The 5,662-nt window shown below is 48.4% G+C and overlaps 3 non-coding genes across 3 annotated transcripts in view; all 3 read left to right on the plus strand.

Annotated features, from left to right (window-relative positions):
• The first annotated feature begins 208 nt into the window (after positions 1-208).
• LOC148165261 (small subunit ribosomal RNA) lies at positions 209-2,135 on the plus strand. The gene has a single exon (XR_015771626.1). It is a non-coding gene; the product is annotated as a small subunit ribosomal RNA (ribosomal RNA).
• A 1,616-nt stretch (positions 2,136-3,751) lies between these two features.
• LOC148165262 (5.8S ribosomal RNA) lies at positions 3,752-3,907 on the plus strand. Its single transcript, XR_015771625.1, has one exon. It is a non-coding gene; the product is annotated as a 5.8S ribosomal RNA (ribosomal RNA).
• A 658-nt stretch (positions 3,908-4,565) lies between these two features.
• Positions 4,566-5,662, plus strand: part of LOC148165263 (large subunit ribosomal RNA) — a 4,043-nt gene continuing 2,946 nt past the window's right edge. The window contains exon 1 of the ribosomal RNA XR_015771627.1: positions 4,566-5,662. This exon is cut by the window's right edge and continues 2,946 nt beyond it. This is a non-coding gene — a ribosomal RNA (large subunit ribosomal RNA).

Here is a 5,662-nt window from a genome sequence, read left to right on the forward strand (position 1 = left end):
CATCCAGAAAGATCGCGTGGCGTTACGTCTCTTCTTACGAGGTTTTCGTTTCGCAGACACGCACACTTTCTTCAAAACAATAATAGGAAAGTGTTCAGTTTTTTATAAGAGCAGCAGGTGTCTTTCCGAAATTCTACGATTATTGTAGCTTATATGACTAGAAGGAAAGAAAGACTAAAACTCTCTTATTTTAAAACAAGAACGCAGTTCCCTGGTTGATCCTGCCAGTAGTCATATGCTTGTCTCAAAGATTAAGCCATGCATGTCTCAGTACAAGCCAAATTAAGGTGAAACCGCGAAAGGCTCATTAAATCAGTTATGGTTCCTTAGATCGTACCCACATTTACTTGGATAACTGTGGTAATTCTAGAGCTAATACATGCAAACAGAGCTCCAACCGGAAACGGAAGGAGCGCTTTTATTAGATCAAAACCAATCGGTGGCGGTCTCCGTCATCGTACAACTTGGTGACTCTGAATAACTTTACGCTGATCGCACGGTCTCGCACCGGCGACGCATCTTTCAAATGTCTGCCTTATCAACTGTCGATGGTAGGTTCTGCGCCTACCATGGTTGTAACGGGTAACGGGGAATCAGGGTTCGATTCCGGAGAGGGAGCCTGAGAAACGGCTACCACATCCAAGGAAGGCAGCAGGCGCGCAAATTACCCACTCCCGGCACGGGGAGGTAGTGACGAAAAATAACGATACGGGACTCATCCGAGGCCCCGTAATCGGAATGAGTACACTCTAAACCCTTTAACGAGGATCAATTGGAGGGCAAGTCTGGTGCCAGCAGCCGCGGTAATTCCAGCTCCAAAATTAATAGCGTATATTAAAGTTGTTGCGGTTAAAAAGCTCGTAGTCGAATCTGTGTCCCGCGCCGCCGGTTCATCGTTCGCGGTGTCAACTGGCGTGCCGCGGGACGTCCTGCCGGTGGGCTTAGCTCGAGAGGGCGGCCCAACTCAATCCCGCCGCGGTGCTCTTCATTGAGTGTCGAGGTGGGCCGGCACGTTTACTTTGAACAAATTAGAGTGCTTAAAGCAGGCTAAAACTTCGCCTGAATACTGTGTGCATGGAATAATGGAATAGGACCTCGGTTCTATTTTGTTGGTTTTCGGAACCCCGAGGTAATGATTAATAGGAACGGATGGGGGCATTCGTATTGCGACGTTAGAGGTGAAATTCTTGGATCGTCGCAAGACGGACAGAAGCGAAAGCATTTGCCAAAAACGCTTTCATTGATCAAGAACGAAAGTTAGAGGTTCGAAGGCGATCAGATACCGCCCTAGTTCTAACCATAAACGATGCCAGCTAGCGATCCGCCGACGTTCTTCCGATGACTCGGCGGGCAGCTTCCGGGAAACCAAAGCTTTTGGGTTCCGGGGGAAGTATGGTTGCAAAGCTGAAACTTAAAGGAATTGACGGAAGGGCACCACCAGGAGTGGAGCCTGCGGCTTAATTTGACTCAACACGGGAAACCTCACCAGGCCCGGACACCGGAAGGATTGACAGATTGAGAGCTCTTTCTTGATTCGGTGGGTGGTGGTGCATGGCCGTTCTTAGTTGGTGGAGCGATTTGTCTGGTTAATTCCGATAACGAACGAGACTCTAGCCTGCTAAATAGGCGTATTTCGACATCCCAAAGGCCCGTCGATCCTGGGTTCGCCCGGTGGTCGTGCGCGGTTTTTACTGTCGGCGTACAAACAATTCTTCTTAGAGGGACAGGCGGCTTCTAGCCGCACGAGATTGAGCAATAACAGGTCTGTGATGCCCTTAGATGTTCTGGGCCGCACGCGCGCTACACTGAAGGAATCAGCGTGTCCTCCCTGACCGAGCGGTCCGGGTAACCCGCTGAACCTCCTTCGTGCTAGGGATTGGGGCTTGCAATTGTTCCCCATGAACGAGGAATTCCCAGTAAGCGTGAGTCATAAGCTCGCGTTGATTACGTCCCTGCCCTTTGTACACACCGCCCGTCGCTACTACCGATTGAATGATTTAGTGAGGTCTTCGGACCGGTACGCGATGGCGTTTCGACGTCGTCGATGTCGCTGGGAAGATGACCAAACTTGATCATTTAGAGGAAGTAAAAGTCGTAACAAGGTTTCCGTAGGTGAACCTGCGGAAGGATCATTAACGTGTCCTCGTACACACGAATTTTGACATATGTATAATTTATTATTATGCATTTTTATTTGATCGTGTCGATGTACACTTTATGTTTTTACAACACCGTCGTCGATGACATGGAGTCGACGGCACGATCTTTTGTCGTGCCGTTGCTTGTTTCTTTTTGAAACACCGTGTGTACGACGTTTTGAACTACGAATCGTACATATTCGGAAAAACAATAGCGTTACGCTGGCCCGCAGCGCCGGTCCTTGCGATCGAGTTTTTCACCTTTTTTGAACGAGAAAAACCGAATTCGCTCGGGCATACGGCTGTTTCTTCGGGTACCTAGATTTTTTGATTTTTTTTGTACTATCTCTCGATCTTTTCCAATGATGGAAAAAAGGAGGGACGCTTTCGGTTTTTCGACCGGATCGCGGAAAGTTGTGAACTCCACCGCGAAAGTCGAAAGACGTTAGAAGTCCTCTTTTTTCGGACACACGGAGAGGATGTAGCAGAGTAGTCGAGAAAGAAGAAAATCGCAGGTGTCGAATTAGGTTACGACTCCGTGGGTTTTAAATGATTTACGCCCGGCTACGGGACCGGCGAGAAACGCTCCCGATTTTACGATTCGCGTGAATGATGTTCGTCGTTAGACGCTTCAAAGAGTTTTTTGAAAGCGCCGTTAAACGAGCGATCACACACACATCACACCTTGCTTTTTTAATGTTTTTGGTAGATGTGGTAAAGTGATTTCGTTAGAAACGGTAAAATTCTCTTTACGGAGCGTACGACTGCACCATTTCAAAATTATATACACCGTCAATCGTCATTAAGTCACGATATAGAACGGTAAACTTGAGGATTTTATGTTAGACGCTCAGTCTGGCACGTCTATAGATTTTTTCGTCAAAATTCACGATCTGTCTTCGGTTTGGCGACGAAAAAATATAGAAAGAAAATTGAAACACGAACACAAAGACCGCCCGCGAAAATCTCTTTTCGCTTACGGCGGATACTAATTCGCTTTTTCATAACGAGTACGATGATGTAATGATGTGTTGATTCCGATCGATCAAAAACCGTCTCTTCGTCACACTTTTTAAAGTGCTTGACACACGCACACTAAATGAAAGACACAATAAAGGAAAACTACCGAAAATGTAGTTTATGAGAGAAAGCAGCATTATTTATTAAAATTATTGCTGAGAAAAAGGAAATTGGCAAATTCCTAATTAAAATCGTATCGAACATGTCCCATCTTCACACATACATGCTCGTACTTTGCGTGTAAAAGCGGAGACCGCGTGAAAAAGAAAAGTGCTTCTTTTTCGGTGCGCGGATACAAATTTGTGTTTGGGTTAATATTTTTTTTAATTTTTTCGTACGCGTAAAACTGAGACCGACGATCGCGTTCCCTTTCAGACGAGAAAGTACGGACGAAAGACAATTAAGAGCGAGAATCATAAATATCCATACCACAACACCGAAATTTTAGACGTGGCACGTTTCGGAACCACGAAGATCATTTTCGTTTCGGATGTACGCACGTACGCAAAAATTTTTGCAAGACGTGTATAGACAGCTGGACGATCGGCATGATCGGGGTTCTTGTGGAACGAGCGTTTAAATTTTAAAAAGATTACCCTGAACGGTGGATCACTTGGCTCGTGGGTCGATGAAGAACGCAGCTAATTGCGCGTCAACTTGTGAACTGCAGGACACATGAACATCGACATTCGAACGCACATTGCGGTCCTCGGATATAATGTTCCCGGACCACTCCTGGCTGAGGGTCGTGTCAATTTCAAAGACTGCTCGGTTTTCGTTTTCGGACGAAAACGTCGGAGCGTGTTGGATGTGTTGCGACGCGTCGAATAGGTACTCATTAATGTACGTGATCGTCACTTACGTCACGATATAACGACGCACGCCTCGAACGTGTGCCGAGACGTTTACTCGAGCGTGTTTTTTCGTCAAAAAGGACGGGACGGGTATGCTTTGTATTTTTTTTTTACAAAGTCCGTCGGACGTCCACCTTGCGAATCATAAATACGAAAGTGTTTACGTCGGCACATGTTCTTGCGTGGTGTGTCGTAGAATCGTGTGTTTGTGTGCGTTTCTCGTGCAGCGAGTAAATTTGCGCGACATCTTAAGACGCGAAAGCGACCAACTACTACTTGTTGTAGTTGTTGGCTGGTCTTTCGGCGTAGCACGTCCTATTTCTTCAACATGTCGTCATTTAAAAAAAAAAATGGCGTTTTAAGGTTGAGAACGTTATAGACGGTCGTCGTGTCCGAGACGTGTAATGCAAATCGCGACAGACGTCAGATCGTAAGCGTTTCTGTAAACTTAGCCATTTTTTAAAAAGAAAAATGACGAACACGTATAGCAAGGAATGGGAGACGTGTCGTGATCGTCGAAATGACCGAATGAAAAATTTTTATTTTTCATATGCGACCTCAGAGCAGGTGAGACTACCCGCTGAATTTAAGCATATTACTAAGCGGAGGAAAAGAAACTAACTAGGATTCCCTCAGTAGCGGCGAGCGAACAGGGAGAAGCCCAGCACCGAATCCCGCGGCCGAAACCGGACGCCGGGAAATGTGGTGTTAGGGAGGATCCGTCATCCCGAGATCGTGCGGCGCGTCCAAGTCCATCTTGAACGGGGCCACAGCCCATAGAGGGTGCCAGGCCCGTAGCGACCGCTGCCGATAACGGGAGGATCTCTCCTCAGAGTCGGGTTGCTTGAGAGTGCAGCCCTAAGTGGGTGGTAAACTCCATCTAAGGCTAAATATGACCACGAGACCGATAGCGAACAAGTACCGTGAGGGAAAGTTGAAAAGAACTTTGAAGAGAGAGTTCAATAGTACGTGAAACCGTTCAGGGGTAAACCTGAGAAACCCGAAAGGTCGAAAGGGGAGATTCAGCGTGACTCGATGGCGGCGCTGGACGATCGTGTGACAGATGGCGTACGCGTCGTTTGCACCTTTCGTTTTGTCGATCTGCCGTCGAACGCGTGCACTTCTCCCCCTGTAGGACGTCGCGATCCGTTGAGTGCCGGTCTAAGGCCCGCGGTGGAGCTCGTTCGGACGGTTCGCCGTTCGCCGAATGAACCCGTGGTGTTTCCCGATCGGCTCGCTCGACGGTATACAGATGGCGCGGGGCCGCTACACAGTTAGCGTCCGACCTTCGGCAAGCGCGCCCGTCGTGATGGTGATCGGACCTGGTGCCGGTCCCGTCCCCGGGTGGCTGTTCGCTGAGGTGTTCTCGGACAGACCTCGTTGAAACGCCGATCTGCGACGCTATAGCTTTGGGTACTTTCAGGACCCGTCTTGAAACACGGACCAAGGAGTCTAGCATGTGCGCGAGTCATTGGGATTTAACTAAACCTAAAGGCGCAATGAAAGTGAAGGTCCGCCTTGCGCGGACCAAGGGAGGATGGGCGGTCGTTACGGCTGCCGCCCCGCACTCCCGGGGCGTCTCGTTCTCATTGCGAGAAGAGGCGCACCAAGAGCGTACACGCTGGGACCCGAAAGATGGTGAACTATGCC

The sequence above is a fragment of the Gnatocerus cornutus genome, unplaced genomic scaffold, assembly GCF_029298725.1.
Source record: "Gnatocerus cornutus isolate USDA-ARS CGAHR unplaced genomic scaffold, icGnaCorn1.1 ctg00000432.1, whole genome shotgun sequence".
NCBI lineage: Eukaryota > Metazoa > Arthropoda > Insecta > Coleoptera > Tenebrionidae > Gnatocerus > Gnatocerus cornutus.